This window comes from Musa acuminata, chromosome BXJ1-7, assembly GCF_036884655.1.
Source record: "Musa acuminata AAA Group cultivar baxijiao chromosome BXJ1-7, Cavendish_Baxijiao_AAA, whole genome shotgun sequence".
Taxonomy (NCBI): Eukaryota; Viridiplantae; Streptophyta; class Magnoliopsida; order Zingiberales; family Musaceae; genus Musa; species Musa acuminata.
The window spans coordinates 35570611-35591298 of record NC_088333.1 but is presented as its reverse complement, the minus strand read 5'-3'; the positions used below and the strand labels follow the sequence as shown (position 1 = coordinate 35591298).

The following is a 20688-nucleotide window of genomic DNA, read 5'->3' as shown; positions in this document are numbered from 1 at the left end:
GCATTTACCCATCCAAATTCTAATTATGACGTATGCATCTCTATAAATATTATATTCGTTCGTCAATTTAAATGCTTCGCTCTCAATTCACTATAAGCATTCGAATCTGAGATTTATTACTTACCTAATAATATATATATATTAACTAATTTGAATATCGCTCATTAAAACTCATTAATTAAGATTGTCCATTATCAACCAAAAAACAATTTTAATTTAAGCATCTAAAATCCCCTTTCACTTATACTGATCATTTGATGACTCTTTAGCTTTTGAACATGAATTTATGGAAATAATATATATAATTTTCCTTTTTCTTTTTTTAAAAGCTTAGATCTCATGTTTATGCCCTCCCACATAGTTAGAAGAAATTTATTTAAGTGAAACCAAGTATTCATATTTATGTCAACTATGAAGAAAATTATTAATTGTTTGTTCAGGTTTTTTTATTGTTATAATTGTATAGAAACTCAAAAAAAAAAAAAAGGAACTCTTGTAATGTATTTTTTTGATCGTATCGGAGTATATAGTGAATTAAGAAACAATTTGTGACAATTTATTATGAAAGCTCAAAATATGTGGTCATATTTTACTTATGTATATATAACTAATTTAAAGAAAAACTTACATCAGATGAAGCTAAATAGATTATCTTGACGTATATTTATTGTAAGCTATTCTCTGCATAATAGGTATTGACGTAAATTTACATCAGATGAATCTAAAGAAAAAATAACAATTTTCTGCAAACATAATAAATTTAGAAAGATTTGATGAATTAAAATTAAATTATAAGAAAGATGGTATTGACGTATGCACCATTTACTATGAATTCATTTGCACATCATCGAAAAGAAAGATTAAGATGTTACAATAGTATCGTAATTCAATCAATAAATTCTCAAGGAAAATAAAGTGTATCTTTCTAACCGCAACCCCACAAAAATATGAGTACTTCCACCGTATCTTTCGTCGCCGATGTCACTTCACGTCTCCTACAAAATGCATGAGTAATGAGTATATGGACACATTAAACATACATCCAATGCATGTGTAATGAATATATGGACATACATGTCACTTCACGTCTCCTACAAATGCATGAGTAATGAGTATATGGACACATTAAACATACATCCAATGCATGTGTAATGAATATATGGACATACATGTCACTTCACGTCTCCTACAAAACTCCAACGCATGAGTAATTGAGTATATGGAACATACATCCAATGCATGTGTAATGAATATATGGACATACATATTCGATAAGACATAAATGTCTTGAGAGGTGGGATATATATATATATATATATATATATATATATATATATATATATATATATATATATATTTCATCTATTAAAGTATCTTGATATGTTACAGTGTTTTTGGCTTATTAAAGTGTTTTGACCACAACAACAAAAACACTGTAAAGTTTATTTAAAATTATTATAAATAAATCGAATAAAATCAAAACATATAGAATGTATTTGATATATCATATTATGATTCAAATATATATTTATAATAATTTAGGAACAACATCATCCAAATAAAAATAAAAAATTACTTGTTATAATGTTTTGACTATCAAAATAAAATACTATAAAGAATATTCAATCCAAATAAACGTCTAACCTCAACCAAATCAAATACGAGCCTAAATATATGGTATCACAATGATTTACAAATAATAATAATAGAAAGAGATATAGTATGATGTCAATTATAATATTTTTTAATAGTGTTTATAATATTTTTACTACTTCTATAAAAAAAATTATAAATGCTATTGAAAAATATTATAAATGAGTCAAATGAAAATAGTATAATAATTTAAAATTTCTAAAAATCGATAAAAATTTTGACCAAAAATTGTTTTAGGGATCTTTTGGTTTTTTAAGTTAAAAATATTATTGTAGAAAAGATAATCATATGTATATGGATATTTTTATAAAAATCATATATATATTGAATCTCCAATTTTGATGATTAAATTAATTGATTTATTATCTAATCTATTTATTAAGAAAAGTAATGCGAGACTAACTATGATCATAAAAAGGTAAAACAATTAAAGAATTGAACGTTAGGCGGAAGTTAAAGATCAGGCTGTTGAATCTCGGATTTTGATGATGAAGTCAATTGTCATTTGTTATCTAATCTATGTGTTGAGATAAGTGTGCAGGATTAACTACGATTAAGACAAGCAGCAGGAGTTGCGCCGGAGTCAAGATCATGATCACGTTGGGAGTTCGAGAGTTCGACGGAAGTTCGGACGGTCGTCGGAGGTTCAGAGAGAACAGATCCGAGAAGTCCAGAAGCTTGCCAAGCGAAGCTCGTCGGAACTCGCCAAGTGGATCGTCGCAAAGTCCAGGAGTATGCCGGATGTCCGCAGAAGGATCACCGAGGGTTATCGGTTGATCGACGGAAGTTGGCCGGAAACTCGCCGGAAGAAGCGATTGACGCATCGGAGCAAGCTGCAGAAGTTGTCTTAGAGATAATCGTAGTTAGCACGATGATTAAGCATGAAAATGGGAGGTGATCCCATTAGCTTAATCTTGGGGCAATTGGGCCCCTGAAAAGATTCAAAGTGGGTCGAATGGAGTGAACCATTCGGACCCTGATTGCACCAGGAGGTGCAACCGCCCCAGCCAGGAGGTGCAACCGCCTGGGCTGTGGGGCTGGGAGGTGCAACCGCCCCAGCCAGGAGGTGCAACCGCCTGGGCTGTGGGGCTGGGAGGTGCAACCGCCCCAGCCAGGAGGTGCAACCGCCAGGGTTGCAAGGCTGGGAGGTGCAACCGCTCCAGCCAAGAGGTTGCACCGCCAGAGCTCAAGTTCCGAGCTCTGCCAGGCGATGCAACCACCAAGCTCAGTCTTCGAGCTTTGGCAGAGTGGTGCATCAGCCTAAGCTCAGTCTCGAGCTTTGCCAGGTGATGAATTCACCAAGCTCAGTCTTCGAGCTATGGCAGAATGGTGCATCAGCTTGAGCTCAGTTTGGAGCTCTGCCAAGTGATGCAACCACCAAGCTCAGATTTCGAGCTCTGCCAGGTGATGCAACCACCAAGCTCAGTCTTCGAGCTCTGCCAGGTGATGCAACCATCGAGCTCAGTCTTCGAGCTCTGGCAGAGAAGAAGCAATCGGCAGAGCTCAGTCTTCGAGCTCTGCCAGGCGGTGCCACCTCTCCAGTTGAGAGGTGCAACCGCCTGATCCCAGAAATTCTGGGATTAGATCGATTTGATCGTTTTGAGCTCGAATTTTGAACTGGGTTGGGGCCTATAAATACCCCACCCATTCAGCACTGAAAAGATACAGACCTATACCGAAATTGTGATCTTTTCTGTGATTCTAAAGAGCTCAAAAGTGTTGTAAATCCTTGAGTCTCCTCCTTCTGTTCTTCAAGTTTTCAACTGTAAAGTGAGGAGAGAAAGGTCTGTAAAGGTTGTCTCCTAAGCCTGTCAAAAGGAGAGAAATTGTAAGAGGGAAGTTTGGCCTTCGCCCATTGAAGGAAGGCAGCTAGTTGACGTCGGCAACCTCATCGGTGGAGGAAGCCAAAAGTGGAGTAGGTCAAGGCTGACCGAACCACTCTAAATCTCTGGTTTGCGTTTAATTTCGAGCACTCTATCATTACTGCAAACCTCCCTCATCACTACTGCTCTCTGCGCTTTCACGAACAAGTTCTAAGTGCTGTTCTTCCAAATCTGCATTCAGACGTAAACTTGTATTTTCGTACATTACAGTTTACGTTTACGTTTGATTCTGCAGAACTGTTTTCCGCGCTTTTACGAACGAGCTTCCTTGCAGTTTACGCTTACATTTTAATCCTATTAATAACTGCAATCTGTCCTCTACGATTTTACGAACGAGTTTCAACATTTAGACGTAAAACTGCATTCGGACGTAAATCGGCTTTCTTCGCTCAATCATCAGATTTCAGTTTACGTTTACGTCTTGATTTCAACTGCATACTGCCTTCTGCGAATATACAAACGAGTTTCAAAGTTTAGACGTAAATCTGCGTCTAGACGTAAAACTGCGTTTAGACGTAAAACTGCGTTTAGACGTAAATCTGCGTTTAGACGTAAAACTGCGTTTAGACGTAAAACTGCGTTTAGACGTAAATCTGCGTTTAGACGTAAAACTACGTTTAGACGTAAAACTGCGTTTAGACGCAAAACTGCGCTTAGACGCAAAACTGCGCTTAGACGCAAAACTGCGCTTAGACGCAAACTGCGCTTAGACGCAATCTGCGCTTAGACGCAAAATTGCGCTTAGACACAATCTGCGCTTAGACGCAAACTGCACTTAGATACAAACTGAGAATTTGCTTTTGCATCATAATCGTTTTTGAACGAACGCAGCTTTTTGTTTTAAAATTATTATAAGGTTTCCGCTGCACTAATTCACCCCCCCCTCTTAGTGCTCTTGATCCTAACAATTGGTATCAGAGCTCGGTTAACTCTCTAAAGGATTAAAACCCAAGAGAGATGGCATACGCCGGAAACCAAGAGGGGCATTCGATTACACGTCCACCCATGTTCAGTGGAACGGACTACACTTACTGGAAGACCCGAATGAGGATCTTTCTTATTTCTATGGATTTTGAACTATGGAACCTTGTTGAAAATGGATTTTCAAAATCTTCTCTTCCAATGATCGATTGGAACGATTTGGAAAAGAAGGCTTTCGCTCTTAATGCATAGGCTATGAATGCCTTATTTTGCGCACTAGATAAAAACGAATTTAATCGTGTTTCAACTTGCGAAACTGCTTTTGATATTTGGCACACACTTGAAGTGACCCACGAGGGCACAAGTAGAGTGAAAGAGTCAAAAATCAATCTGTTGCTGCATTCTTTTGAACTTTTTCGAATGAAACCGAGTGAAACCATTGGCGACATGTTTACCCGTTTCACGGATGTCGTCAACGGTTTAAAAGGTCTCGGAAAGAGCTTTTCGGATTTTGAGCTTGTTAATAAGATACTAAGATCCCTTCCTAAGAGTTGGGATCCTAAAGTCACCGCCATTCAAGAGGCAAAAGATCTGCAAAATTTCCCTCTTGAAGAACTAATCGGGTCATTAATGACCTACGAAATGACCTGCAAAGCTCATGAAGAGCAAGAAGACATCCTTCCAAAGAACAGGAAGGATATGGCACTTAAAACTTCTGAATGCCACTTGAGAGAAAACTCAAGTGATGAGGATTGTGACGATGACTTGGCACTGTTGACAAGAAAGTTTAAAAAATTCTTCAAAAGAAACAAGTTTAAAAACGATATGAAAAATAAACTTGAACCTAAGAAGGACCAAGTGATCTGCTATGAATGTAAAAAGCCGGGACATTACAAAAGTGATTGTCCCCAAGTCAAGAAAAGAACAACAAAGAAGAAGGCGCTCCAAGCAACATGGGATGATTCGAGCGCATCCGAGGAAGAAGAATCCAACACCGAGCAAGTTGCTCATTACGCCTTTATGGCCATCGAAGGGGAGGTAACAGATTTATTAGATGCTGATTTATCTTTCGATGAATTATTAAATGCCTTCCATGATTTATTTGATGAATGCAAAGTTATAAATAGAAAATATAAGTTGCTAAAAAGGGTACATGATAATCTTACTTGTGAGTTTGATAAGTTAAAAGTCAAACATCATGATAGTTTAAACTCATGTATCAAATGTCATGATTTAGAAACTATACAAAAAGAAAACTTGCTGCTTAAGGACACCTTGAAGAAATTCGAGGTTGGTAGCAAGTCATTAAACATGATCCTTACAAACAAGGGTCATGCTCCCAAAAGAAGTGGGATTGGATTTGTGAGGAGTCCTCACCGAAATCCAACTACCTTTGTAAAAGGCCCCATCTTACATGTTCAAAACCAAACCAAGTGCAACTTTTGTTGCAAATCTGGACACAAGACACATTGTTGTCCATTCAAGAAAATAAGTCCAAACAAATTAATTTGGGTTCCTAAAGGAACCATGATAAACTCTATGCAACATGATAGAAAATGTAGATCTATTTATGAGGCACCCAAAAGCAAATGGGTACCTAAACGTCATCCTTTCTTGTAGAAAACTAAACAATCGCAAGCTAGGAGCAAGAAATGGTACCTTGATAGTGGATGCTCAAGGCATATGACCGGAGATCCATCTCAATTCTCTAAGCTCTCTAGCATAGACGAAGGATATGTCACCTTCGGAGACAACAACAAGGGTAAAATCATTGGCAAAGGAACCATAGGTAACAAATCCAACCTCTCTATTGAAGATGTTTTACTAGTTGATGGTTTAAAACATAACCTCTTGAGCATTAGTCAATTATGTGATAAAGGATATATTATAAGATTTGAATCTAATGCCTGCATCATTGAAAAACCACACAAAAATATATCTATGATTGCATTAAAACAAAACAACGTATACACTATTGACATCAATGACTTATGTGATGAAATGTGCTTTGCCGTTATGAATGAGGATGCTTGGCTATGGCATAGAAGATTAGGTCATGCTAGCATGAAACTAATCAATCAAGTATCATCTAGAGAACTTGTAAGAGGAATTCCTCATATCAAGTTCATCAAAGATAATGTATGTGATGCTTGCCAATTAGGTAAGCAAATTAGGGGTAGCTTCAAAGCTAAGAATCAAATAAGCACCTCTAGGCCCTTACAATTGATCCATATGGACTTGTTCGGACCAATCTCTACATCGAGTCTAGGAGGTAGCAAATACGCCTTTGTCATTATTGATGACTATAGCAGATATACATGGACCTACTTCTTAAAACAAAAAAATGAATGCTTTAGACATTTTACCAAGTTTTGTAAACTTGTTCAAAATGAGAAGGAATCTATGATTTCGTCAATTAGAAGTGATCACGGTGGAGAATTTCAAAACCATGACTTCCAAGAATTCTGTGAACTCAACGGATACAACCATAACTTCTCTACTCCAAGAAATCCTCAACAAAATGGGGTAGTAGAAAGAAAAAATCGAAATTTGCAAGAAATGGCTAGAACCATGTTGAATGAACATAGCCTACCCAAATATTTTTGGGCCGAAGCTGTAAACACTGCATGTTATATTTTAAATAGAGTCCTAGTAAGACCCTTACTCACCAAAACTCCTTATGAGTTATGGAATAACAAAAAACCCAATGTCTCATATTTTAAAGTCTTTGGGTGTAAGTGTTTTATCTTGAATGAAAAGGATAACTTAGGAAAATTCGATGCTAAATCTGATGAAGGAATTTTTCTTGGTTATTCTTCGGTTTCTAAAGCTTTTCGCATCTTCAATAAAAGAACCTTAATTATTGAAGAATCCATCCATGTTGTTTTCAATGAGATTTCAGAAATTAAGAAAAATGATCTTGATGATGATATTAATTTTGATTCCTTGAATTTAAACGAAACCCCGTCTCCAACTAGCAACTTGGTTGCATCCACTTCCAAAACATCCTTACCCAAGGATTGGAAGTATATAGATGCTCATCCTAAGGAGCTAATCCTAGGAGACACATCAAAGGGGGTTCAAACACGATCTTCTTTTAAAAACTTTTGTGCCAACACCGCTTTTCTCTCCCAAATTGAACCCAAATGTGTTGATGAAGCCATGAAAGATGATTCATGGATTATCGCAATGCAAGATGAATTAAATCAATTTGAGAGAAATGAGGTGTGGACGCTTGTTCCCAGGCCAAATGACCATTTAGTAATTGGTACTAAATGGGTCTTTAGAAACAAGCAAGATGAAAATGGTATCGTGGTTAGAAACAAGGCTAGATTAGTGGCCAAAGGTTTCAACCAAGAAGAAGGTATCGATTACGAAGAAACCTTCGCACCTGTGGCTCGATTGGAAGCCATAAGGATGCTCCTTGCCTATGCTAGTTGCAATAATTTTAAGTTGTTTCAAATGGATGTTAAAAGCGCTTTTCTAAATGGTTTCATTTCCGAAGAAGTTTATGTTGAACAACCTCCTGGATTTGAAAATAATGGCTACCCTAATCATGTGTTTAGATTAACTAAAGCTCTCTATGGTTTAAAGCAAGCCCCAAGGGCTTGGTATGAGAGACTTAGCTCTTTTCTCATTGAAAATAATTTCGTAAAAGGCAAGGTTGATACTACATTGTTTATCAAGAATTTTGAAAATGATTTTCTCATTGTTCAGATTTATGTTGATGACATTATCTTTGGTTCTACAAATGAATCTCTTTGTGAATCCTTTTCGAAAACTATGAGTCATGAATTCGAAATGAGTCTAATGGGAGAGTTAACATTCTTCTTAGGCCTACAAATCAAACAACTAAGCAATGGCATCTTTATTAGTCAAACCAAATATGCTGTAAGTTTGCTAAAGAAGTTCAAAATGAATAATTCAAAAGCCATTGACACTCCTATGAGCACCTCCACTAAGTTAGAAATTGATGAGAATGGAGAAAGCTTCGATCAAAAAACCTATAGGGGTATGATAGGAAGTTTACTTTACCTCACTGCCACCAGACCAGACATTATGTTCAGTGTAGGACTTTGTGCTAGATTTCAATCAGACCCTAAGATATCTCATCTCAAAGCTGTCAAAAGAATACTCAGATATCTTAATGGAACTACCAATCTAGGATTATGGTACCCAAAAACAGAAAATTTTGAATTAACAGCCTATGCTGATGCGGACTTTGCTGGCTGTAAACTAGACAGAAAAAGCACATCAGGATCATGTCAATTTTTAGGACATGCCCTTGTATCCTGGTCATCTAAGAAACAAAACTCGGTTGCCCTATCAACAACCGAAGCTGAATACATTGCAGCAAGTGCATGCTGTGCACAAGTTGTATGGATGAAAAACACTTTAGAAGATTACAAAGTGAATCTTAAAAATATTCCCATTAAATGTGATAACACGAGTGCAATATGCTTAACTAAAAATCCTATACAACACTCAAGAACAAAACACATTGATATTAGACATCACTTTATACGTGATCATGTCACTAATCATGACGTGACCATAGAGTTTATTGATACCAAACATCAACTGGCTGATATCTTCACAAAACCCCTATGTGAAGAACAATTTGATTACATAAGAAGAGAATTAGGTATGTTGGTGTGTCCAAATACTTAAACTAGTTAAAATTATTTTTCGGATGTTATTACTATTACATGCCTTGACAAACGCTTGATCAAATAACATGTTGCAAATTATGTGACAAATATTCTTAACCAAATGCATGTAAGAAGTTCATTTTTCAGGTTGTATGCTAAAAATGGGATGTTCCCGTACACTCTTATGAAAACTCCTTGGAAAATGACTTTCCTCCGTCAAGCAAAAACAATAAAGAGATATATGTGTCATGACTTCCTTTATATGCTTGATCATGCTATCATGCTTTTTGTTGATGACAAAGGGGGAGAAAAATATGAATTGATAAACATGAATTGATAAACACTATGTCATAGCTGAACTGCCATAATCATATCTATGTCATAGTTACAAATACTTGAGTGATGCCATAAACAATGATATGCCATCCTTGCATCACCAAGAGATATGTGAACATGTACTATAGTTTGCATCATATCTTGATTTGATATTGTGAAGAAAATGCAAACGTACTAGAAAATCTCAAATATGAGCATCATGTAAAAAGTCCTTAGTTGTTTTATGATTACATGATGAATGGTTACAAACACAATCATACAAACTTGATGATGTATGTCATGCCTTGACATAATTCTTGAAGAGATACATCATGATAGGCATCATGATGGGAGCATTGATAAGTTTAACTGATCTAACTTATCAATGCGTCACTTGAATTCTTAGGTCTTGAATTCAAGGTTGACTTATCTCAACTATGGCATATAGATAGGGGGAGTTAAGGATAACTCCTTTATCAATTGATTGTCATCATCAAAAAGGGGGAGATTGTTGAATCTCGGATTTTGATGATGAAGTCAATTGTCATTTGTTATCTAATCTATGTGTTGAGATAAGTGTGCAGGATTAACTACGATTAAGACAAGCAGCAGGAGTTGCGCCGGAGTCAAGATCATGATCACGTTGGGAGTTCGAGAGTTCGACGGAAGTTCGGACGGTCGTCGGAGGTTCAGAGAGAACAGATCCGAGAAGTCCAGAAGCTTGCCAAGCGAAGCTCGTCGGAACTCGCCAAGTGGATCGTCGCAAAGTCCATGAGTATGCCGGATGTCCGCAGAAGGATCACCGAGGGTTATCGGTTGATCGACGGAAGTTGGCCGGAAACTCGCCGGAAGAAGCGATTGACGCATCGGAGCAAGCTGCAGAAGTTGTCTTAGAGATAATCGTAGTTAGCACGATGATTAAGCATGAAAATGGGAGGTGATCCCATTAGCTTAATCTTGGGGCAATTGGGCCCCTGAAAAGATTCAAAGTGGGTCGAATGGAGTGAACCATTCGGACCCTGATTGCACCAGGAGGTGCAACCGCCCCAGCCAGGAGGTGCAACCGCCTGGGCTGTGGGGCTGGGAGGTGCAACCGCCCCAGCCAGGAGGTGCAACCGCCTGGGCTGTGGGGCTGGGAGGTGCAACCGCCCCAGCCAGGAGGTGCAACCGCCAGGGTTGCAAGGCTGGGAGGTGCAACCGCTCCAGCCAAGAGGTTGCACCGCCAGAGCTCAAGTTCCGAGCTCTGCCAGGCGATGCAACCACCAAGCTCAGTCTTCGAGCTTTGGCAGAGTGGTGCATCAGCCTAAGCTCAGTCTCGAGCTTTGCCAGGTGATGAATTCACCAAGCTCAGTCTTCGAGCTATGGCAGAATGGTGCATCAGCTTGAGCTCAGTTTGGAGCTCTGCCAAGTGATGCAACCACCAAGCTCAGATTTCGAGCTCTGCCAGGTGATGCAACCACCAAGCTCAGTCTTCGAGCTCTGCCAGGTGATGCAACCATCGAGCTCAGTCTTCGAGCTCTGGCAGAGAAGAAGCAATCGGCAGAGCTCAGTCTTCGAGCTCTGCCAGGCGGTGCCACCTCTCCAGTTGAGAGGTGCAACCGCCTGATCCCAGAAATTCTGGGATTAGATCGATTTGATCGTTTTGAGCTCGAATTTTGAACTGGGTTGGGGCCTATAAATACCCCACCCATTCAGCACTGAAAAGATACAGACCTATACCGAAATTGTGATCTTTTCTGTGATTCTAAAGAGCTCAAAAGTGTTGTAAATCCTTGAGTCTCCTCCTTCTGTTCTTCAAGTTTTCAACTGTAAAGTGAGGAGAGAAAGGTCTGTAAAGGTTGTCTCCTAAGCCTGTCAAAAGGAGAGAAACTGTAAGAGGGAAGTTTGGCCTTCGCCCATTGAAGGAAGGCAGCTAGTTGACGTCGGCAACCTCATCGGTGGAGGAAGCCAAAAGTGGAGTAGGTCAAGGCTGACCGAACCACTCTAAATCTCTGGTTTGCGTTTAATTTCGAGCACTCTATCATTACTGCAAACCTCCCTCATCACTACTGCTCTCTGCGCTTTCACGAACAAGTTCTAAGTGCTGTTCTTCCAAATCTGCATTCAGACGTAAACTTGTATTTTCGTACATTACAGTTTACGTTTACGTTTGATTCTGCAGAACTGTTTTCCGCGCTTTTACGAACGAGCTTCCTTGCAGTTTACGCTTACATTTTAATCCTATTAATAACTGCAATCTGTCCTCTACGATTTTACGAACGAGTTTCAACATTTAGACGTAAAACTGCATTCGGACGTAAATCGGCTTTCTTCGCTCAATCATCAGATTTCAGTTTACGTTTACGTCTTGATTTCAACTGCATACTGCCTTCTGCGAATATACAAACGAGTTTCAAAGTTTAGACGTAAATCTGCGTCTAGACGTAAAACTGCGTTTAGACGTAAAACTGCGTTTAGACGTAAATCTGCGTTTAGACGTAAAACTGCGTTTAGACGTAAATCTGCGTTTAGACGTAAAACTACGTTTAGACGTAAAACTGCGTTTAGACGCAAAACTGCGCTTAGACGCAAAACTGCGCTTAGACGCAAAACTGCGCTTAGACGCAAACTGCGCTTAGACGCAATCTGCGCTTAGACGCAAAATTGCGCTTAGACACAATCTGCGCTTAGACGCAAACTGCACTTAGATACAAACTGAGAATTTGCTTTTGCATCATAATCGTTTTTGAACGAACGCAGCTTTTTGTTTTAAAATTATTATAAGGTTTCCGCTGCACTAATTCACCCCCCCCTCTTAGTGCTCTTGATCCTAACACAGGCATCGAGCCAGAACAATTGAATAATGCGCTGAGAACGAATGGATCGAATATTACGTCCAAGATTCGGATGATGCACCGAAAACTCACCGAAAGTTCGTTAAGAGTTCGCCAGAAGTTCAGATGAATAATTGACATACCGAATAACTAAGATTGCTTGTATTATAATTGTTTTAGCCTTAATTAGTATAGTTAGGTGTCAATTTGAGTTAGTTTAGGAGTAATCCTACTAACCGGACAAATTTGAGCTGAATTGGGTTGGATAGATGGCACATTCAGTGACCTAGAGCTACATTTGGCGATGGAATCGTTTGAGGCTTGATCTCCCAAGTATTGTTTGGGCGGTGATACCATCATAAGTTAATATTGTCAAGCGGTGGTACCGCCTAACAGGTGGTGGTACCGTTAGAGCCCAATCTCTGAGGTTTTATCAGGCGATCGTACCATTTTGACTAATGGTAGTATCGCCAGTTGTCAAGGGAGTAGGCGGTGGTATCGCCAGTACCCCGGAAACTCAAGATGAGATACTTTTTTACTTCATTTTGAAGTCATTTGGGGCTTATAAATACCTCACTCTTTCCTGCACGAAAAAGTACGAAAAAGTGAATCAAAAACTTATGATTTAAGTGGGAAAACACTGTTTAATTCCATGAGAGTTCCCCTCCTGTTCTATGAGTGTAATTTTTGTTTAAGGGAGGGCTGAGAGAATTATAAAGGTTATCTCCTAAACCTGTCAAAAATAGAATATAGTTGTAAGAGGATAGTTGATCTTCACCTATTGAAAAAAGATCAATAGTGGAGGCGGGTGACCTCAACGGAGGGGGAATCGAGAGTGGATGTAGGTTATGATGATCGAACCACTATAAAACTGGTATATCTTCTCTTATTTGCCTTTTTCTTTATATTGTTTACCGTAGAGTGATCTAAGAGTGACATCACATGCACAACGAAATAACATAAAACAAAAATCTCTAAATTTACTAATTATATGTTCATCGTCATGCGAAGATTTGTGCATAAAATTCACAAAACTGAAAGCTGCATATATGAAAGATTGTGTTTTACATAGGAAGATCGTATATCCTTGAATCACTACAGATCTTTAAGAGAGTATGAATGAGGTCAAGCGCCCTCCTCTCTAATGGTGATCCACATAATAGGGCTACGATGATGCTCCTTCAATCGTTACCCAAAACTCTATACATGCAATGTGAGAAAGAGAAGGGAAGAGGAGAATATGAAGTGAAAACCAAGAAACCTCTGGCCTATGGGTGTTTGGTTCTCTCCTATTTATAGAGGCCCTTTATCAACTAATCATAATGGATCCTACCCTATTGAGTATTGAATCTCCATCCAACTACCCAAGTCACTTAGATTAGTAGATTTCTATATAATAATCTCTTATTGGCTCTTATTGGATCTCATCCATAGGATCCAATAATTCAAGAGCTTATTGGATATCCAATAAGATAGGGACTCCGACGTATATCTTATATCCGAACCTCTAATTATCATAATGTCTATCATATGTGTGTAACCCTCTAGGCCCAATATTGAGATGACCATGAGTCATACATGTCAGAACTCCTTTTGGCTCAATGAATTATTATCTCCATAATAATTCACTCGACTCATCGACTGCGGACGTACTATGCTACTATACCATAATCCTCAAACGATATAGGAGAATCTAATCCTTTGGACATATTTATCCTTAATTACCATATATCTATAGTCACTCATCTATCTAATATCCCAAAGACCATATATCGGGTATAGTGTTGTCAGATCCATACGATTTCTACTCGAGTCTCATTCTAATCGGATTCTCTCGGAGAATTCATTTTTTCTCCTTCTGAATGACCCTGACTATAAATTTGTCTGAACAAGAACACATGAGATATTCCTATTATGAAATCGAGAGTGGATGATCCTCTATCGACACTCAACAGTCATCGTAAAGTTGGTTGCCACTCCCGATGACCGGTTGTGCTAGATCTGGAACTTCTAAACCTATAAATCCAGTATCAAAAAGTAGAATACTTAAATACAACATCCATTATGTCTCAAATTATATATATATATGTATATATATATATATGTATATATATATATGTATATATATATATGTATATATGTATATATGTATATATGTATATATATATGTATATATATATATATATATATGTATATATATATATATGTATATATATATATATGTATATATGTATATATGTATATATACATATATATACATATATATATATATATATACATATATATATATATATGTATATATATATATATATGTATATATATATATATATGTATATATATATATGTATATGTATATATATATATATATATATATATATATATATATATATATCTCGTGCAGAATCCCTATCAAGTCAAAAAAAACGTTTTATACTCGCATATATATATTTATATATTTACGTGTGCGTGTACGTGTGTTTTAGAAACAATGTACAGAATCCCTGTCAAATAAAGCGTATTATACTCGCATAAGAGCGATAACGAAATCACAATAATCTTCTCCGTCAACTGCCATAAGAGGACCAATTTCTAAAAGAAGTAAGACGACAAAGTCTTCACGAGAAGAAAACAGAAACAGATGAAAAGAATGCAAGGAAGAAGGAAAACGACAGCACGGTTTCGTGGGGGGCGAATCGAGGAACAAGAAAGAAGGAAAAGGGAGGAGATATTGTTTCAGGCATACGAGACTTGTATTAGAAATATCGAGAAGACTGTCCTCTGCAAATCCACCAAAGTGTTTCGATTGGAAGAGGAGAAGAAAAGTTTAAGCAACTTTGGATCTTCGCTGTTCATCTAACTAACTCATATGATGGCATGCATACAAACAGCAATAAGAAGTGTAAAGTACGTGATGAAAGATGATTGGAAGAAAGAATATGAGCAAAGCATCACTGAGACGAAGTGCAAAACAAAGATCAAGCCATACTGTGGGAAGATACAAGAACAAATTGTCTCGTGCAACCACAACTAGTGGAAATAGGACCTACGACTGAGCAAAGTAGAACGAACACAAACGACTGCTGAACTCCAAGCTAACAGAAACTAATTCGCCATAAGTGACGCACATCGACCCGAAATATTAAACGATCACCGAGGGTGCGCGAGGGAAAGGAGGGCGTGCAGGAACAGTAATTGTGGCTCGCTGGGAACCATCAGCTGTCGTTGTCCATCCCAGTCGTGAACGACACATGGAAAGGTAGAGCATGAGGAAGCTTAGGATCACCAGGAGGTACATGGTCATGGCATAACTGGGGTAGTCCACGGGCGACTGGCAAACAAGGAGAAAACCTCCGGTGGCGATGGCGAGCACGAACTTGGCAGCTTTGAGAAGTTGTTCTGTTGGAACGCTGGACACACAATGAATGAATTTTATCAGAAGCTGCGTCCGAGAGAGAGAGAGAGAGAGCGCGAACTGTGGCTCACCAGGAACCATCGGCGGTGATGGCCGTTGTCGATCCCAGCTGTGGACGACCCAGCGAGAAGTAGAGCAGCAGGAAGGCTGCTGTCACCAGGACGTACATGGCGGCAACAAAATTAGGGAAGTCCATGGGCCGCTGGCAAACGAGAAGAAATCCCCCGGCGGCGATGCTGAGCACAAACTTCGCGGCATGGAGAAGTTGCATAGCTGGAACGTTTGCCATGATGAATAAATATGATCACAAGTGGTAGCGACGATCGAGAACGGAAGATCAACTGCGAAAGGTGTGTGTGAAGAACAGCAACGCATTTGTGTGGCTTAAATAGAGGTCGGTGAGTTTATCCTCAGAAACAGGCAGCCATCAGGCAACCAGTGATGCAACAGTTGTTCTTATTGTTTTGGTTCGATGACCTTTACAGCCATCGGGGAACCATACGTTTTACATTTGCGTGTTGGAACATATCAGAAGACGGATTTTTTTTGAAAAAGTTCCTCCGCCATTAACTAGTCCTTTGACATAGTCTTGTATGGTTGATTCAGTCGGAAATGTTACATCATATCAATTGGGACGTGTAAAACTGAAGACTCTTGATTTGATGAATAAACTACGGATGGTGAGGTGGGTTATTTGTTGTGATCTGGTGGTGCACAAAGACATTTGTTGAGTGTAAATATATACATGATACAAGTTGTTGTTGTTGGGCAAATACATCGTAAGAGTTAGTCGGGTATGAGATGCTGTTCGGCAAATAAATGTGTTGGAATGTATGAGGCATTTGTTTTAAACATTATCTAGTCTTCTTGACATATTCTATATGGTTGTTTGGTTGATCAGTCATAATAGCTGTCACTTCAATTCGAGGGAGATATGTTACATAACATAGTTTATTTGGGTAAATAAATTACTAGTCGTAAGAGAGGGTATCTTTACTGTAATATTACATAAATAATAAAAATTATTAAGTAAATAAATTTTGATTTATTTAGAATCAGGCATGAAGATATCCATGGCATCAATGCTGAGAGAGGCTTGGAAGGGACAAACGAAGATTCCTTCACGTCACAACGATCACATGCACGCCGGTGGACGTCCAAAGAAAGACATTTACTGCGTCGCGACTTGTGTTACGACTTTAAGCGATTCGTGTGGGTTGGGGCGCATTCAAGATGCCGCTGCCAATTTTGACCCACGTAATCTCTTCTTGTTGAGAGAGAGAGAGAGAGAGAGAGAGAGAGAGAGAGAACTGTGGCTCACCAGGAATCATCGGCGGCGGTCGTCGCCGTTGTGGATCCCAGATGAGGACGAGCCAGGGAAAGGTAGAGCAGCAGGAAGCCTAGGGTCATCAGGAGGTACATGGCGGCGACAAAGCTGCGGAAGTCCGTGGGCCGCTGGCAAACGAGAAGAATTCCTCCGGTAGCGAAGCAGAGCACGAACTTGGCAGTGTTGAGCAGTCGGTCAGCTGAAACCCTGAGCTCGATGATGGAATTTGATCAGAATCTGTAACGGAGAGAGAAACAAGATCAGGAATTGTGGCTGACCGGAAGCCATCGGCGGTGATGGCGACTGTCGATCCCGGCTGAGGACGGCCCAGCGAGAAGTAGAGCAGCAGAAAGGCTGCGATCACCAGGAGGTACATGGCGGCAACAAAATTGGGGAAGTCCATGGGCCGCTGGCAAACGAGAAGAAATCCTCCGGCGGCGATGCTGAGCACAAACTTCGCGGCCTGGAGAAGTTGCACAGCTGAAACACTTGCCATGATGAATAAATATGATCACGAGTGGTAGAGAGGATCGAAAACGGAAGATCACCTGTGAAAGGTGTATGCGGAAAGAACACCAACAGGTTTCCTTAAATAGAGGTAAATGGGTTGCCTGTAAATCAATAAATGCTTGCTTTCTGGTTCATTTGGAACAAAGTCGAAACTTTGCTTGCTCAAATGGAAGGATCAATAAATGCTTGCATCATCACTATTGATTTCTGGTTCCTTTGGATCAATAAAGCCAAAACTTTCTTGGGTCAAATGGAAGGGAAAGATCAATAAATGCTTGCATCATCACTATTGATTTCTGGTACCTTTGGAGCAATAAAGCCAAAACTTTTGTTGGGTCAAATGGCAGGACAAGTTGTGTTAGTGATGACTAATGACATAGAGATATCAGTGATCCAAGAATTGTTCTCATGTAAAAGATAATTTGACATCTTGATCTTATCATATAGATCACGAAGTCGAAAGACAGGTAGGATTCAAGGGAACCATCGATAACTTTGTGATGTCTGTTCTGACCTTGACTTCGAGTGACAGACTTTTGGATGAGAGAACCCGAGAAAAAGCTCCCTCTTGGTTTCTCATTTGGTGACTAAACTGTCATGGAGAATATTGGGAGTTGACGTTTCGGTGACGAACACACGAGAGCACAGTGGTCCTTCCAATATTTTATGATGGACGAGTGCATCATAAACGTTGTCATCATGTAAAAGGTCACGCATCAGTCATAGTCACAGAATGCTTACAGTATGCTGACATTTCTCCGGGCATTATGATTCCTTTTGCACATCTCTACAGAAAACTTAGTCATTTAATGTGTAACAAAGAATGTTACATTGGCAACAAAATCATCTCCATACTAAATGACACATCTCTCTCTCTCTCTCTTTCTCTTTCTCATATGCCATTATCTACCTCAGAGAGGTCCAATTGATTTCCTTAAACATAGCCTTACAAAACATTAGAAAGAATGGCTACACATTTTTTATTTTTGCACTCAGATGATAGCTTAGAGCTGAGCGGCTAGGATCTCATTCCATGTATCAGGAATACCTGGCAGGCACCAATGCAAGCAATCCTGAACACCTTGTGTGCCTTTAATACTGGGAGATATGCCCCTCATCCCTCATTTGGGATAAAGCAGTGATATCGAAAAGCTCAACACTCGTGCCATTCACAGCATTTGCAGCAGCTCAAAATTTAGATATATTTCTAAATCATTGTAACAGAAACATAAGAAAACAAACGAGGAAACAAAATATCATACTTTCGGTCATTATTGTTAACAATTTTAACAACGATTTCTTTTTAAATTTTAGCACGTCTCAGCTCAAAACTCTTACTTTAGATGGTATATAAATCATTTAGATTTCAAAAATATATTGAGCTCAGGGACCAAAATCTTTGTTTATATATATGTTCTCACATCAAGAACATTTATTATCACCAACTCATAACATTCAAGAATTAATTCAAATTTATAACGTTTGGACCATGATGAAAATTTCTAATGATATTAAATAAATTATTTAATAATAACAATTTGATTTATAATGAATAAAAAACTAAAATTATTTAAACCATAATAAATAAAGAAATTCATGTTAATGAATTATGAATCTTAACGAGAACGGTTACATTCTCCCACTTGGTCCATACGGTTGGCTTAAGAATTTGAATTAATCTTTATCGAATAACTTTCTTAAGAAATAAATATATGAATCATAGTGATAAGTCTTCTGAGAGCAAGTATTATCATCTATGTATCACGATTTATTTAGTTTCTTAATCTTAATTTGGTAATATTACTTAATGAATAAACCTTATATTTATTCTTGTCCAGTAATAATATATTTTCTCAAAATAACGTGCACATGAATGAAAAAATATCATAATATATAAGAGTTTTAATATCATTATAAAGTGGAACCAAGTCTCATTTTTTCTACATGATCCTTGAATTTTAAATGTGGTTTGCCTTTAGTCAAAGGATCAGCAATCATCAATTCAGTGTTAATATGCTCAATGACCACTTTCTTTTCTTTTACACATTTTCTTATGGCTAAATACTTAATATCGATGTATTTACTTCGACTTCGACTTTTATTATTTTTTGTCATAAAGATAGCAGCTGAATTATCGCAGAAGATTCTTAATGGCCTAGAAATAGAATCCATGATTCTAAACCCATAAATGAAACTTTTAAGCCATACATTATATGAAGTAGACTTAAAACAGGAGACAAACTCAACTTCTATGGTAGAAGTAGAAATCAAGATCTACTTAGTATTTAACTAAGAAATAGCTCCACTAGTCATCATAAAAATATATCCTGATATTGATTTATGAGAATCAACACAACTTGCGAAGTCTAAATTTGAGTAACCAATCACATCCAGATTGTCTGTATGTCTATACATAAGCATGTAATATTTGGTTCCTTGTAGATACCTCATCACTTTCTTTGCAGCTCTCCAGTGGTCCATATCTAGATTACTTTGATATCGACCTAACATCCTCACAACAAATGCAATATCAGGTCTAGTATAGACCTGAGCATACATAAGGCTTCCCACAGCAGAAGCATATGTGATGTTTTTCATTGATTCCCTTTCAAGGTTAATTATTGGGCAATGGTTCAAATTGAATCTATCACCTTTCACAATGGGAGCAACACTTGGTGAACAATCCTTTATCCGAAATCTTTCTAAAAGTTTATCGATATATGTTTCTTGTGATAGACCTAAAATGCCTCGAGGTCTATCTCTATGGATCTTAATACCAATGACAAACGGTGCTTCATCCATATCCTTCATGTCAAAATTTTTAGAAATGAATTATTTTACCTTGTGCAACAAACTCTTATCGTTAATTGCAAGCAAAATATCATCTATGTATAAAACAATGAAACATATTTTACTTTCATTGACCTTCTTGTATATACATTGAGTTACGGGATTTTCAACAAATCCGAATGAAGAAATCACTTCATAGAATTTAAAATATAATTGGCGGGAGGCTTGTTTTAAATCATATATAGACTTCTTAAGTTTACAAACCAAATGCTCACCAATACTAGAGGAGAAACCTTCATGTTGTTTCATATAAACCTCTTCCTCTAGATCTCCATTAAGAAATATCATTTTCATATCCATTTATTGTAACTCAAGGTCAAAATGAACAACCAATGCCAAAATGATACGAAGA

The 20688-nt window shown here is 38.1% G+C and overlaps 1 long non-coding RNA gene across 1 annotated transcript; it reads right to left on the bottom strand.

Moving 5' to 3' along the window:
* Positions 1 to 15202: 15202 nt before the first annotated feature.
* Positions 15203 to 15983, bottom strand: LOC135679994 (uncharacterized). Its single transcript, XR_010515391.1, has 2 exons — positions 15721 to 15983; positions 15203 to 15644 (listed from the first exon to the last, which is right to left on the bottom strand). It is a non-coding gene; the product is annotated as an uncharacterized LOC135679994 (long non-coding RNA).
* Between the last annotated feature and the right edge of the window lie 4705 nt (positions 15984 to 20688).